The following is a 17,526-nucleotide window of genomic DNA, read 5'->3' on the forward strand; positions in this document are numbered from 1 at the left end:
ACTTTCCCTACAAGCAGAAAATATGCAAGAAAAACTGACCGATTCTCAAAGAGAAGTTTACAATTCATTCATGGCAATGTTGGAAGCACAAGGTGAAATGAACAAAAACATGATGTTTCTTGATGCTCCAGGTGGAGCGGGCAAGACTTTTGTAATCAATTTGATCCTTGCAAAGATTAGATCCATGAGAAAGATTGTGCTTGCAACAACATTCAGTGGCATTGCTGCTACTCTACTACAAGGTGGCCGCACTCTTCACAGCACTTTTAAAGTACCCTTGGATACTCATCGAATGGATCAGCCAGTTTGCAAAATTACTGGTAACTCAGCCTTGGCAAATGTAATTAGAGACACCTCTGCAATCATTGAAGACGAAGCCCCAATGACGCACAAGAGTGCTTATGAAGCAATTGACCGAACACTGCAAGACATCACAGGAAACAAGAATCCCATGGGTGGCATTCCAACCTTATTTTGCGGTGATTTCCGTCAAATCCTCCCAGTGGTTAAAAATGGCACAAGGGCTAACATTGTCAATGCAAGTTTGAAACAATTCTATCTCTGGAGGCACGTTATAGTGAAGAGACTGACTACTAATATGAGAGCCTATATCTCTGATAACACAGCTGCAGCAGACTTCTCAAAATTGCTTCTCCAAATCGGTAATGGTCAGTTTCCTATCACTTCTTCACCTGACACAATTAAGATTCCAACTGCGCTTGGTAAATGTGTCGGTAATCAGAAGCAACTGAAAGACAAAGTGTACCCAGACCTGCAAAACAATGGAAAATCACCGGATTGGCTTGCTGAGAGGGCTATTATTTCGCCATTAAACAGCAATGTGAATCATTTGAACAATTCAATAATGGATGAATTTCCAGGAGACACAAAGCAATACAAGTCAGTTGATTCGGCTACTAATGAATATGAAGCTGTTCACTACCCTGTGGAATTTTTAAACTCTTTGGAGATATCTGGAATGCCTCCACACATTTTAAATCTCAAAATTGGATCGCCAATCATGATTCTTCGATCCTTGGAACCGCCAAAAACAACAAACGGAACCAGATGTGTTATCACCAGATTGCACACCAATGTACTTGAGGCCACCATTTCCTGTGGTCCCTACAAAGGCGAAACCGTTCTACTGCCAAGGATCCCCTTAGTTCCATCGGACTCAGAACTTCCATTTGAATTCCGGAGACTCCAATTTCCTGTGAAGGTGTGTTTTGCAATGAGCATAAACAAAAGTCAAGGTCAGACATTTAACACCATTGGCGTAGACTAGACATCAGACTGCTTCAGTCACGGTATGTTCTACGTCTCCATCAGCCGGACAGGAAGTTCAGAAAAACTCTACATTCTGGCTCCAAATCAAAACAGCAGAAATGTAGTTTACCCTGAGGCTCTTCAGTGAAAAGTTCGAGAAATGGATATGAGGAAAAACTGACATGATCTGATTGTGGTAAGTTTTTAGTATTGAATGTGCAAGATAAAATTTAAGCAAGAGTTGAAAATTACTTCAATGAAAAATTTACTATGTAACATCAAGTAACCTTCCTTTTTGATGAAAATGTTTTGTGAAGTTCCTGATTGAATTTCAGTCACTACAAGAGGTAGTTAAAATGTTAATCACCTTATGCAATCGTTGCTCTTACAACATCAACTTACTGGAAAGGTGCCCACAGAATTTGGTACCGAGTGCGCAACAAAGCTCCGTGCGAAGCACGGGTATCTTTGCTAGTATATATATAAACTGGCAGTTCCGTGAGGATAGTCTTTTGTAAAATATGTTCTAATTCATGCAGATTTCGTATTTTTAAAAAGGAGTCAAAATCGAGGAATTGGGACTTGCCAAGCGTAAGTCGATCAAATGCTTAACCTGTACGCGTGTGTATGTATAGGTTTATATGTTTAACTGCGTTACTTTTCAAATTTTATATTCATGTTCTTTGGTCAAATAATAGCGAATACTGCGGGAGAGCTAAATGTTTTATTTTCAGTTAGAGCATATGGCATTCAAGTCGCGTGTTTTGAAGTTTTGCAATTAATACTATTTATAGGGAATAATGTAAAAAATAATAAAGAATTGGATATATAGTAATGCATTTCAAATTTGTATGAATCAAAATATCATATTGAAGCGTATTTTTTACTAATGCGCAATGTCGAGGAGGGATCTAGTCCTGAATAAAGCAATAACAAATTATTCTAAATTTAATAAGTTTATCATTTCATATACAATAATAAAACTGTTTGGATTATTTCATATAGAATAAAAAAAAATTTTTGGATTATTTAATATAAAATAATAAAGTGATTTGGATCATTTCATATACTTAATAAAATTATTTGGATTATTTCATATACACTAATAAAATTATTTGGATTATTTCAGATACACTAATAAAATTATTTGGATTATTTCACATAAACTAATAAAATTATTTGGATCATTTCATATACACTAATAAAATTATTTGGATAATTTCATATACACTAATAAAATTATTTGGATCACTTCATATGCACGAATAAAATTATTTGGATCCTTCATATACACTGATAAAATTATTTGGATCATTTTATATTATCTGGATTATTTCATATACACTAATAAGATTATTTTGATTATTTAATACGAACTAATAAAATTATTTGGATTATTTCATATACACTAATAAAATTGTTTAGATCATTTCATATAAACTAATCAAATCATTTGGATTATTTCAGATACACTAATAAAATTATCTGGATTATTTCATATACACTAATAAAATTATTTGTAACATTTCATATACACTAATAAAATTATTTGGAACACTTCATATACAATAATAAAAAAATATTTTGATAATTTCATATACACTGACAAAGTAAGGTGAATCATTTAATAAAAGCTAAGAAAATAATTTGGATGAGTTCATATGTACTAATATACTTTTTATTTAGATTATTTCATATGCACTATTAAAATTATTTGAATCATTTCATATACGCTTATAAAATAATTTGGATTATTTCATATACACTAATAAAATTATTTCGATCATTTCACATACACTTATAACATTATTTGGATCTTTTCATATACACTAGTAAAATTCTTTGGATCATTCCATGTACACGAATATAATTATCTGGATTATTTCATATACACTAATAAAATTATTTGGGTTATTTCAGATACACTTATAAAATTATTTGGATTATTTTATAGAAACTAAGGAAATTATTTCGAACATGTCATATGCATTTATAAAACAATTTGGATGATTTCATATATAATAATAAAATTATTTGGATCATTGCTTATGCACTAATAAAATTATTTGGATTATTTTTATACACTAATTAAATTATTTCGAACATGTCATATGCATTTATGAAACAATTCCGATGACTTCATATACAATAATAAAATTATTTGGATCATTGCATATGCACTAATAAAATTATTTGGATTATTTCATATAGACTAATAAAATTAATTGGATCATTTCATATACACTAATAAAAGCGTTTGGATCATTTCATATACACAAATAAAATTATTTCGATTATTTTATATACACTAATAAAATTATTTGTAACATTTCATATACGCTAATAAAATTATTTGGAACATTTCATATACACTAATAAAAAAAATTATTTGGATTATTTCATATACACTGACAAAGTAAGGTAAATCATTTAATAAAAGCTAAGAAAATTATTTGGATGATTTAATATGTACTAATATACATTTTAGGATTATTTCATATGCACTATTAAAATTATTTGAATCATTTCATATACGCTCATAAAATAATTTGCATTATTTAATATACACTAATAAAATTATTTCGATCATTTCGCATACACTTATAAAATTATTTGGATCCTTTCATATACACTAGTAACATTCTTTGGATCATCCCATGTACACGAATAAAATTATCTGGATTATTTCATGTGCACTAATAAAATTATTTGGGTTATTTCAGATACACTTACAAAATTATTTGGATTATTTTATATAAACTAAGGAAATTATTTCGAACATGTCATATGCATTTATTAAACAATTTGGATGATTTCATATGAAATAATAAAATTATTTGGATCATTGCATATGCACTAATAAAATTATTTGGATTATGTCATGTACACTAATAAAAGCATTTGGATCATTTCATATACACAAATAAAATTATTTGGATTATTTTATATACACTTATGACATCATTTGGATTATTTCATATACACTGATAAAGTAAGGTGGATCATTCAATACACGCTAAGAAAATTATTTTTAATATTTTATATGTACTAATATACATTTTTGGATTATTTCATATTCATTATAAAAATTATTTGGATCATTTCATATACACTTGTAAAATAATTTGGATTATTTCATATGCACTTATAAAATTATTTGGATCATTTCATATACACGAATAAAATTGATTGGATCCTTTCATATACACTAATAAAATTAGTGGGATCATTTCATATACACAAATAAAATTATTTGGATCATTTCATATACACTAATAAAATTAGTGGGATCATTTCATATACACAAATAAAATTATTTGGATCATTTCATATACACTAATAAAAAGTATTTGGATCATTTCATATACAAAAATAAAATTATTTGCATTATTTTATATACGCTTATGAAATTATTTGGATTATTTAATTTACACTGATAAACTAAGGTGGATCATTTAATACAGGCTAAGAAAATTATTTCGATTATTTCATATACACTAATAAAAGTATTCGGATTATTTCAGATACACTGATAAAATTCTTTGGATCATTCCATATACACGTATAAAATAATTTTAATTATTTCATATAGACTAATAAAGTTTCGTGGATCATTTCATATAGACAAATAAAATTATTTATATTTTTTCATATACACTAATAAAATTATACATATTATTTAATATTAACTAATAAAATTATTTTGATCATTTCATATACACTAATAAAATTATTTTGATCATTTCATATAGACTAATCAAATTATTTTGATTATTTTATATACACTAATAAAATTATTTCGAACATGTCATATGCATTAATAAAACAATTTGGATGATTTCATATGTAATAATAACATAATTTGGATCATTGCATATGCACTGGTAAAATTATTTGGATTCGTTCGTGTACACTAAAATAATTATCGGATTATTTCATATACACTAATAAAATTATTTGCATCATTTCATATACAATAATAAAATTATTTGGATCATTTCATATACACTAATACAATTATTTGGATAATTTAATATACAATAACATTTTTTTTATTATTTCATATGCACTGATGAAATTATTTTGATTATTTCATATACGCTAATAAAATTATTTGGATAATTTCATATGTAGTAATAAAATTACTTTGATCATTTCATATGCCCTAATAATTTTTTAGGATCATTGTATATACACTAACAAAAGTATTTGGATTATTTCATATGCTCTAATAAAATTATTTGGATTGTTTCAAATGCACTATTAAATCTATTGGATCATTTCAAACCAATATTAAAATTATTTGATTACTTTATATACACTAATAAAATTATTCGTATTGTTTCATATACACTAATAAAATTATTTGGATCATTTCACATGCACTAATAAACATTTTTTACACCCACTAATAAAATTATTTGGATTATTTCATATACACTAATAAAATTATTTGGAACATTTTACATGAACTAATAAAATTTATTGGATCATTTCATATACACTAATAAAATTGTATGGATCATTTCATATACACTAATAAAAACAATTTGGATTATTTCATATACACTAATAAAATTATTTGGATCATTTCATATATAATAATAAAAACAGCTTGGATTATTTCATACACACTAATAAAATTATTTGGATTATTTGGACCAGTATTCTTATATTGAGGTTTATTTTCACAAATATTTAGCCGATATAACACCTCACATTCTTGAGATGTAATATTGCGATCAGAATATGTGTGATGAGATTACACCAATAATTAAACGTACGTGCTTTACTTCTGAATCGTGCTCACTTCATATAATTTAATTAGAAGCAGTATCAGCGGTGAACGCAACAATAATGAATGGTTTAAGTTCTTAATCGACAATCGGATTTACTGTCCGATAATAGTTAATAATTGTTTTTCCGTACTTTGTTAAAAAGTCAAACAAAACCCACCCTCTCTCCTCGTGTGTACATATAATTCTGTTTAGTTTTTATTTTTATTTCTCAGACACATTTAAACCATTCTTACTTATTTTAAAACAATTTCCTAAATTTTCCCTGTAACCATGACACATCGCGGTGGTGGGGGTGGGGAAACCCCTATATATTAGATTATTTAGATGACCGAAAAACTTTATAAGTGTGATACTTAATATAATCAACCATAGTAAGACGCAATAAATAAATAAATATTAATAAAAATTAGAAAATTTATTAAAGAAATAGAAATACCCCTTCCCCTCGCACACTGTCATCTCCTTTCGGGACACCTATTCCGGGTGTGTATTGTTCAGTTATAAATCATATGCCTTTGATCCGTTCCTCATCGAAACACCAGGAAGAGGAACTGCTATTACTCAGCAATTCATCAATCGACGCAATTGTCTGTAAGCCGCTATCATCAAAAATTAGATAAGCTCTTTCTATTGAAACAAGCTTACACGCTTGTTTTCTTGTCAAATTAGCCAACCGCATTACAAGCGGATTTCCCTTTACGATAGAGGGTAGAACTTAAGCAGTTTACTTAATATATACAATTCGTACATACTAAACTTAACCAGTCTGCTACGTACAACTAATCGCTTATACCGGAACCTCATCAGCTTAACAACTTCCTTTCAGTATCTTCGGACTGTTAATTTCTCAAATATTATATCACTAAGACACTCCTCTGAATAGATTCAAAATTTATCCCGAGCAGTTCAACATCCAGTGATCGTATATCTAATCCTAATTAATAACTAATTAAATTCTTTATATCACTTGAAGTTTACCTTAACTCCTCATTTCTATCCCTAAGCAAAGAACAACACCGTCTAACACTCTATTCAACTTCTAAAAAATTAGGTAGACACAATTGCAATATCAGAGACTCTTTGAAGTGCTTTGTGCCTGACATAGTCTATGGACTCGAACAATTAAACCACGACACTATGTACAGATAATTCCTCTCCAAACCGCAAAAATACCGCTGCGAGTATACTACGTATATCCTAAAGATACTTTGCTTCCAAGATGACTGCATTTGTCTGTATTGCATAACAACACCCATTTTTTAACTCTACCCCCTGAACTCAATACCCTAACGTGAAAGTATACTGCACTGTTACTTAAATCCTCTCTCCTGATCACAAACTAACTTCTTTATTTCCTAAGCTGCCATTAAATCTAATCCATTGCACGTAACTTAGAGGATTCCTAACTCTCAACCCTAAGAGACTGACTTCTCATACACCGATACACATTAACACCTAAAGATTTCTTAGGCATGCTTCTGATTGTATTCTTATCCCAAAACTAAACTTCTAAGTAAATACTTAATTGAACATATATCTTATCTTTCAGTTGTATTAAATACCCAGTCTGGGCACCAAATTTAAATTTTTGATATTAAGTAGATCATACTTTAACACTATCATATTTCTGAACTTACACAACTATATCTAACCTTGCATAAACTCGTCTCTCAAACCAATGCTGTTGCAAATTTAGTAGTTTCCACTGCATGAATTCTTACCTTTCCCCTCTCCCAATAACAATGGAAAGCATAGTAATGTCCTTTTAATCACTTCGAGGAGAAAAATCTTACAGTAGATGTTAACCTAAATAACGTTTTTCTTTTTTTTTTCAGTAGATATTAACCTAATAAACCGATTAATATTAACTACCCATGCGGGGTCGCAGAAATACCTGGATTAGGACCCAGGCCCGGGGCAAACTCTCTCGATGCTCATGGACCCGTACATCTTCACAAGTCATCCGTCTAGAGAAGAAAAACTAGCAGCCCTAGGGGAGGGAGGCCTCTTCAGTCCTGGAAGACAACCTTCCTAGAGCTGACGAACCTAAACTGCTTAAGGAGGAGATAGGCACTGCCTATCGCCCGGCTCTCTTAACTCCTTATTTGCCTATAAGCAAGGCGTAGAGGTGCTATCACAGGGACTCGTCAGAATCGCCCAGTGGTTGACATTGTTTTCTGACTAGGGCAATGAACGCCGTTTTTCCCAGCTCCCGCCAAATCCCATCTCCCCAAACTGGACACTGTGGGGGGGGGGCTTCAGTACCATATATGTCGGTACAGTGGACTGGGGTGACTTTGCCTAATGAATTGAGGGTACCGGATTGACAGTTTCCTGGCTGCTGTTTCTGACTGATTGTACAGGAGTCCTAACTCTTTGGCAGCTGCTCCATCAACAGTTCTATAATATCGGGATGTTTGTAGTGCCATGTCGCGCATGAAAAAGGACCCTTCACTCATCACCGATGAGCTTTCCTGAGTCCAGAATCCTGTGGGTGAGGACAGCTGATGGTCAACTTGAGTTGCATGTCTGATATTCTGCACAACCACTTGTCCAAAACCCTCACTCCTTCACCCTAACCGAAAATTTTAAATTAAACAAAATGAAATGACACCCAAGCAAAAGATAGGTTTAAACCAGGATCAAACTTCAAGAAAACCAACCTGTCTCCTCCCTTGAGGCTTGCATTTACGAATATCCGAGGGCTTAGAACTAACTTAGCTGATGTTGAATCATATCTCCTTATAAACCCCCCGCATATCTTAGTATTAAGTGAAACTAAACTTCACTCCTCCATTCCCTTTTACCACTTTAACATGTCTGGTTATCTCCCACTCTCCCGTAAGGACTCGGAGAGATATGCATGGGCTTGGAGTCTATATTCGAAACACCCTCCCCCTGACTAGAGAAATAAAACTAGAAACACACGACCAGGCCTTTATGTGCCTCAGACTTGTATTTACTCTACCGCTCTCCCTCAACCCAGGACTGTACCCTGATTAACAAAGTCTCTGATAGCATAGATATATCACTCTACCTCGATACTAGGGCCTAGGTACATGCATTTGGTGACTTCACTATCCACCACATTAACTGGCTTGGATTCTCGTAGCTGGTAGCATAACATATAGCTTCGCTATATCCTATTCCCTATCTCAGACGGTTACATTCCCGACACGTTTACCAGACCAGCAAGCTCAACATGCCTCACTTCTAGATCTATTTCTGACCACAGTTCCCGATGATTGTACAACAAGTGCCCACATCCCACTCGGGGATGCTGATCATGCTGTGATAATGGTAGAAATCAGCCTAAATTCTCGCCCTAAAACTGAAGACCCACTACTCAAAACATAAAAAACCTTGACCTTGACACTTCAAAAGCATGTTGACCTGATCTCATCCCAGCTGTGCTATTAAAAAGTATTCAGTTGAAGTAACTCCAGTTCTCTCCAAACTCTACAACAAATGCCTTAATGAATCATGCTTTACGGGCTGTTGGAAAACTGCTTCTGTGGTACCAATATTCAAGAATTCTGGCAAAAGAACTGACCCAGCAAATTATCGCATCATTAGCCTCCTCCAACTTTTCGCCAAAATATTTGAGACCATAATTAACCATGCTCTAGTCCGGCATCTTACAGATGCGAAACTTCTGACTGACAAACAATATGGATTTAGACAAGCCCGTTCCACAGCTGACATCCTCACTGTAATCTCTGAACGTATATACCATTCACTGGAAACGCGGGGGAGGGCAGAGCGGTAGCTCTAGATATATCTAAGGCTTTTGACAGGGTATGTCACAAGGGTTTCCTCAGGAAAATTAAATCATACGGTATCACTGGTAGAATACTTAACATAATAAATCCTTCTTAGATAACAGAAATATCCAAGTTCTCCTCGACGGTCGTACATCTAAACTGTGTGATATAAATATGGGAGTGCCTCAGGGGTCTATCCTCGGACCCCTATTGTTCCTGATATTTATTAATGACCTCCCCGACAAAACTGCCTCTGAGATGGATATATATGCTGATGAGACTACACTCTATAACAGGCATGACAGGAAAACAAATGAACACATATCTAAAGAAATGGCAAAAACACTAGAGGATGACCTCCAATCTGTAGTGAAATGGATGGTCACATTCAATGCTGCCAAGACTAAACTGGTTTCCTTCAATAATTACAAGAAACCTTCTCTTCCACCAATAGCAATGACCAGTGACTCCCTGTCTGAGAGTACATCTTTCAAACTGCTTGGCCTAACATTCACAGGAAACATGAGTTGGAACAGTTATATTGAAAACATTGCCAGGGCCGCTGCGAAAAAGGTAGGCTCTCTCTACTGTGCTAGAAAACTACTAAAACCTGACAGTATAGTGTACCTCTATAAGGCCACCATTACCCCATGTATGGAGTATTATTTTCAGATTTGGACTGGTGAATCTGCTACTAGTCTCTTGCTCCTAGACAAGGTTAAAAAAAGAGTCGCCAATCTGATCGGCCCTGAACTGGCATCTAAGCTTCAGCGTTTGTCCTATCGACGAAACGTTGCATCCATCTGCCTATTCTACAAGTATTTTAATGGTGAATGCTCTGACGAACTGCAGACACTTGTGCCCGCACGACGTAGACGCCCTCAACAAACCCGACAGGCAGCTAAATCCAACCCCCACACATAGAGATCCCTAGATGTAAAAGATCTTTCTACTCCAGTAGTTCCTTCTCCAAAACTGCTCGACTCTGGAATTTCAATTCCAGGTTCCTGCTTCCCTAACTGTACTGACATGCAGAAGTTCAAGTGCAACGTGAACCGACATCTTGCTGCCCAAATCCCAACATAGTGCCCCAGTAGTCGCTGCCCCTGATAGTAGCCCCCTACACCAAAGTGGCAATGTGCCTTGTTGGGGGTGAAAATGTAATTAAAAAAACAAAAAAAAAACGAGGTATTACAAATAGGCCGACTGAAAAGCCATCAGCGAACGCATCAGAGATGCCCCATGGCAAAATATCTTTTGTCTCCCAGCTGAACAGTGTGCAAATGAAATCACTGAATGGTTAAAAACGTCAATTTAGGCACATGTTCACACACGGAAATTCTATAGCAAACCCCACTCTCCTCAATGGTTTACCTCTGCTTGTGCAGCTGCTATTGATCAAAGGCAGCTTACGTTCTGCAGATTCAATCGACATATGTCCAGTTCAAACAGACAGAAGTATATAGAAGCCAGAAATAATTGTAAGAGAGTAATAGCGACAGCTAAGACAGATTACACTGAAACCAACAGGAAAAGCATTGAAGTACAGACATTAGGAGCCCGTGATTTTTGGAAAATCTACAACAGTGTAGTAAATAATGGGCAATCAACAATTCCCCCACTATCAAACAGCCATGAGGTAGCTTGTACGGCAACCGACAAGGCAAATCTGCTTGCTAGTCGGTTTGCCTCAAACTCCACACTGGGCCCGGCGCATCCGCATCACTCCCTCCCCGACTTTCCTTTGCGGACAGACGCCAAACTAGACGATTTGAAAATCACCCCTTCTCAGGTGCATGATATCATAAAAAAACCTAGACACCACAAAGCATGTGGACCAGATCTCATCCTGGCTATGCTAATAAAAAAATGCTCTGCTGAGGTTGCTCCAGTTCTCTCCAAACTATTCAATAAATCCCTTAGCGAATCTGGCTTTCCCGACTGCTGGAAAACCGCTTATGTGGTACCAGTCTTCAAGAATTCTTTTAAAAGAACTGACCCACTAAATTATCCCCTATTAGCCTCCTCCCACTCTTCGCCAAAATATTTGAGTCCTTAGTTAATCCATCCCTAGTCCAACACCTAACAGCTGTTAAACTCCTGACTGACAAACAATATGGATTCAAGCAAGCCCGTTCAACAGCAGATATCTTAACTGTAGTCTCTGAACGTATATATCGTTCACTGAACAAAACAGGGGAGGCTAGATCGGTAGCCCTTGATATATCTAAGGCTTTTGACAGGGTATGGCACGATGGTCTTCTAAGGAAAATTAGATCATATAGAATCACTGGAAGAATACACAATGTAATTAAATCCTTCTTAAATAAGAGAAAAATCAAGTTATCCTTGACGATCGTACATCTAAGCAATATGATACCAATGCAGAAGTACCCTGGGGGTCTATCTTGGACCTTTATTGTTCCTGATATTCATAAATGACCTTCCTGATAAAATTGTTTCGGAGATGGGTATATTTGCCAATGACACCATCCTCTATAACAGGCATGAGAGGGAAACAAATGAACACATGTCTAAGGAAATGGCAGAATCACTTGAGGATGACCTCCGATCTGTAGAGGAATTGGGACAAAAATGGGTGGTCACATTCAATGCTGCCAAGAATAAGATTGTTTACTTCAATAACTACAAGAAACCTCTTCTACCACCAATAGCAATTGCTAAGAATACACTGCCTTAAAGTACTTCCTTTAAACTCCTCGGCCTAACGTTTACAGGGAACATAAACTGGAATATATACATTGAGAGTATTGCCATGGTTGCTGCAAAGAAGGTGCGCTCTCTCTACCATGCCAGAAAATTACTTACACCTGAAAGTATCTATAAGGCAACCATTCGCCCAATATATGGAGTACTGTTATCACATTTGTCCTGGTGCATCTGCTGCTTGTCTCCCACTCCTGGACACGGTTCAAAAGAGAGTCGCCAACCTCATATGTCCTGAACTGTCATCTGAGCTTCAGCCTCTGTCCCATCGACGAAATGTTGCATCCTTTTGCCTGTTCTACAAATACAATTATGGTGGCTGCTCTGACGAACTGCAAGAACTTTTACCTCCTCGACGTGACTACCCCCGACAAACCCGACAAGCAACTGATCCCACCCCTTTACTCTGGAGATCCTTAATTGTAAGAAAGCCTTTTGCTCCAGTAGGTTCTTCCCCAGAACTGCAAGTCTTCGGACCTCCCTTGCGGGATACTGCTTTGCCAACTATACTGATATGCAGAAGTTCAAGTGTAATGTAAACAAACAGCTTTCTACTCATCTCCCTTCGTAATGCCCCTGCAAATTGTCCCCGATAGTAGCCCCCTATTTCAAAGTGGCACTTGCCTTGTTTGGGGTGAATATTGAATAAAAAAAATGTTAAAATTGAAATACGTACATCAAGGCATATTAAATTTATGTCTAGTAAATAATAAGAGGATTCAAGTCAAGGGGAACACGAAGACTTTATTTACATTAGCTGGTTCAGCAAATGTGAGTAAGGAAGCATATATAACTTTATTCACTATTTACCCTACCTTTAAAATTTTGTACTGTTTATCTAAGAGTTTTTTGCATGGCTAAACTGTAGATTATAACGTTAGTATATGAAGTTTTCGCTAATAGGCAGATCACATCGTGTTAAAAATATTGCTTATATTTTTACAAAGAAATTGGATCTGATATATTTTTTAGAACGGATGTAACTTCGTTTCTCTGAAACAAAATAAAATAAGCAATTGCGCAGTTTACTATTGCTTACGCATAGTAGTCGTGTTTAACACTTTATAATGTTATTTTCTTTACAGAGATTTTGGAATGCTGAAAAATTCTACTCGCTATCATGTTATAATATAGATATATAATTCTTTATAACAGTTTTCTACATCTTATTTCCTATAGTAATAAGACGGAAACATGTAACATATAGATTTAATTTATTTTGCTTATTAAGACTACTATTCTCTTTTTGAATAGATTTCTTACAAAGTTACGTCGGTGTAACTTCTGACCTTCTTCATAAACAATTTTCGAGTCTTAAATTATAACTAGTCTGTGAGGGAAGTGAGATTTTATATTGATACAAAATAAATTATCGAATGAAAGGACAAGTGAATGCTTGTTTTTAGTGTTGTTTTAGCTTTAGTTTCATTAACATCTGGGGTTCTACTGAGCACGTTTTCGTTATCCGACAATTTGGTTCTGAATTCTTTGCAGATACATTAGTTTAACAATTAGATTTAATAGTTCGAAGCATTAAAATAGTCAGAGAAAAACGTTGTGAAATAAACATTGAATAAAATAAACAATATTCCGAACAATCAAAATAATACACATTCGTTAATTATTTAGAAGCGAATCTTGCACGCACCTTTTATCTAAACGTATACCCATTCTTTACTTTATATAGATAAACGTAACTATGGTCGTCACTAATGGAGACAAGTAAAAACAAACAGTAATATAACACACATACACGGCGGAAGAGCTTTCAACGAAGACTAGATTATTTCATTGTTCATAGAAACATTAGTATATTGGTCGATTAAGTATTAATCCTAACCAAAAGAAATAAAAGACAATTACAGGAATGACATCCGATTGTTTCTTACCTACTTACATTATTAACGTCTTTTTATGCGAGCCGCAAAGGACGTCGGGGAAGCTGAGCTCGAACATAAAACCTCTTCCTGATAAGGATTCCGTTGTCTTATATGACAAGGCAGCTCAAAAAGAAGTCAGTGAATAGTTGATAAAAGGCATTATTTATTGATACAGATACGATCTGCCAGCTTCAACAAGCTTGGGAGATTATGTTCATTGTAAAAATTATTATTTTCGTTGGATTCAGAAATCTATAATTCTTAGAAGATAGCAGGAAAAAGAAAAATTAATTGTAAGATTGAGTAAAGAAAAGTTCAATACATGTTTTGGCATAACTTGTTTTATTATATAAATTTATTTTTATTTCGGACTATTATTCTCATCTTTATTAGTTGTTGTTTTTCATCTTTTATTGGTTTGTTTATTCACAACGTTTCGGCCAACTATTCCTCGGGCCTTCGTTAGGTGGTAACCGCGACGGATAGGAACTTCGAATCTGCTAACTGCATTCTCAGTCATCACTGCCAATGAATTCCAATTAAGGAATAATATATATACCAATCGGTACGGACCCGACTATGGAAGATCAGATAATAAATAAACCTGGATTTATAAGATCAAGGAATCCAACCTTGATCGCCCTTCGGGGCCCGTGGCGCAGTTGATAGAGACGTTGAATCTCTTCAGTTCCAGATGAACATTGTCTGAAGAAAGCGGTTTCAATCCTACCCAAAGCATGCCAGAGGTTTACTTGGCCAAAATGTGGTGAGAGGACAACAGCTACGGATGGCAGTGATGGCTGAGAATGCAGTTAGCAGATTCGAAGTTCCTATCTGTTGCGGTTACCACCTAACGAAGGTCATAGGAATAATTGGCCGAAACGTCGTGAATAAACACACCAATAAAAGATGAAAAACAACAACTAATAAAGATGAGAATAATAGTCTGAAATAAAAATAAATTAATAGATATAATGCTCATCTCAAAAATGAATTCAAATTGAATTGTTTTATTTGAAATTTTACTTGCTGTCAAATTCTTTTGTAGATAATTAGTCTTTTAAATAATTTAACACATAATATTTCCTACTAATAAGCTACCCGGCGTTGCCCGGCCGTAAAATAAGCATAAATATTGTATGTAAATCCATCCATAATTATTTATTATAGACAGAAATAACTTAGGTATTAAACGTAACGATAAATTGCTTTAAAAAAGCATGAAGTAAAAAAAAAAAAAAATGGGAAAAATCTGACACACGTATCATGCTTTTTTAAACAGTTTACATGACCCAAAGAAAATTAAGCTTAAAACCGATAATGCTTTAGACGGTTGTGAAGAAAACCAGTGATTTCATAGATACTCTAGAAAAATAAAACTTTGTTCTTGAAGGTTACGTTTGCCATTTCGTACAAATAGAGAAAATGAGAAAAAAGAAAAAACCTTTCGCTGTGATAGTACTTAAGTGAATTACTCCATCTATTTTTAAACAAGGGTGGCAACAGATTACTGTTCAATTTCATGAACATTATAATATATAAATGAGGGGCTGGTATCATCCAGTTAGTATTCTGTAAATAAAGTCGAAAACTAAGGAAAAAAACTCCCAAAATTTCCTAGGCTTGTAGAATACAAAAAGCCACAAACTGATTTCATGTGATTTAATTTTACATAGGAGTCACCACTTATAAAGGCCGACCGCTACTGTAATATATATATATATATATATATATATATATATATATATATATATATATATATATATATATATATACACTGTTTTTTTTTCAGAAAGAACTTCATCACAATGCTTGATTACAAAGAATCTATTTCCATATAATACCTTTATATGTATTTAATTAAAACTGTACAGAAGCCCAGAAAAACATTAGAATTAATGGTATTAATGGTTTTCTAACTTTCTGGACTGTTTTAAATAAATAAATACATATATTTATTTATTTATTTATTTATAAGTATGCTCTCTCTCTCTCTCTATATATATATATACATATATCGATATATATATATATATATATGTATATATATACATATATATATATACGGTGATTAAGATAGTAAAAACAAATAATCTTTCGTCTATCTAAGTAAAGGTGGAACTAAATTATATAACAGTTTTTCTCTAATTGTAGTATTTTCTGGATTGTCTTTATTCCATGCCCATAATTTATCTGGTTTTGTTGAGTATTTAGCTAAGTTCTTATAATAGACCTAACACCCTTCGCAGAATGTGCACAATTCTTGGTACGCCTTTATATTGCCGTATCGTGAGGATTCGGGTTCGAAATATTACATTTCTTATAAGAAGTTGGGTTTACACGACAGTGAAGTGTCTTCATGGCAGATTATTCTGATAAACTATTTTTTTACACAGGAGTCATCACTTATCAAGGCCCAAATGCCACTCGAGGATATAGATTATAGTGTACAGAAGTCAATTGCATCATGTAGTAATCGTTTGTAAGAGAAATTTGGTAAATTGGATTACTTAAGGGGGTGGTTACTCAAACATTTGTTTATGCTGGACTTGAAGACAATCAAGTTGTAGTCATCTGCGAAGCCGACAAATGAAAGAGAGTTCCATAAATGTGCAGTGCTAAGAAAGAAGTTTTGTTCCTGGAATCTACGTTTTGATTTAAGCCCAAATTAATAGTGGGGAAACTTTGTGACAGTGGTTTCAGCTAGACGGGTGTTTTTCATGAAAGATTGGCAATATGAGATCAGAGATTGAACTTCAGACAGACACTTGCCATGGAAATAAAGTTAAAAAAGACAAGCTCACAACGTCTCTTCTGTGAGAAAGAGTTTGCAGGGAAGATTAAAAGGCATCCCACTAAGCTACAAATCTGTTTTGAACTTTCTCAAGGTAGAATAAACAGCTTATAGCAGTTCCTGCCCAGATGTGGCAACAGTACTCCATCCCTGGACATACTTGAATTTTATGTAGATAGAGAATTGCCTAAAGAGTGAGATATCTACTGGAACGCTAGAAGGATCGTACACTTTCACCGCGACCTTGTCAACAGATTTGATGTACGAGTTCCATTTCAGATCAGGAGTAAAGT

This window comes from Euprymna scolopes, chromosome 14, assembly GCF_053919585.1.
Source record: "Euprymna scolopes isolate OS-2025 chromosome 14, ASM5391958v1, whole genome shotgun sequence".
NCBI lineage: Eukaryota > Metazoa > Mollusca > Cephalopoda > Sepiida > Sepiolidae > Euprymna > Euprymna scolopes.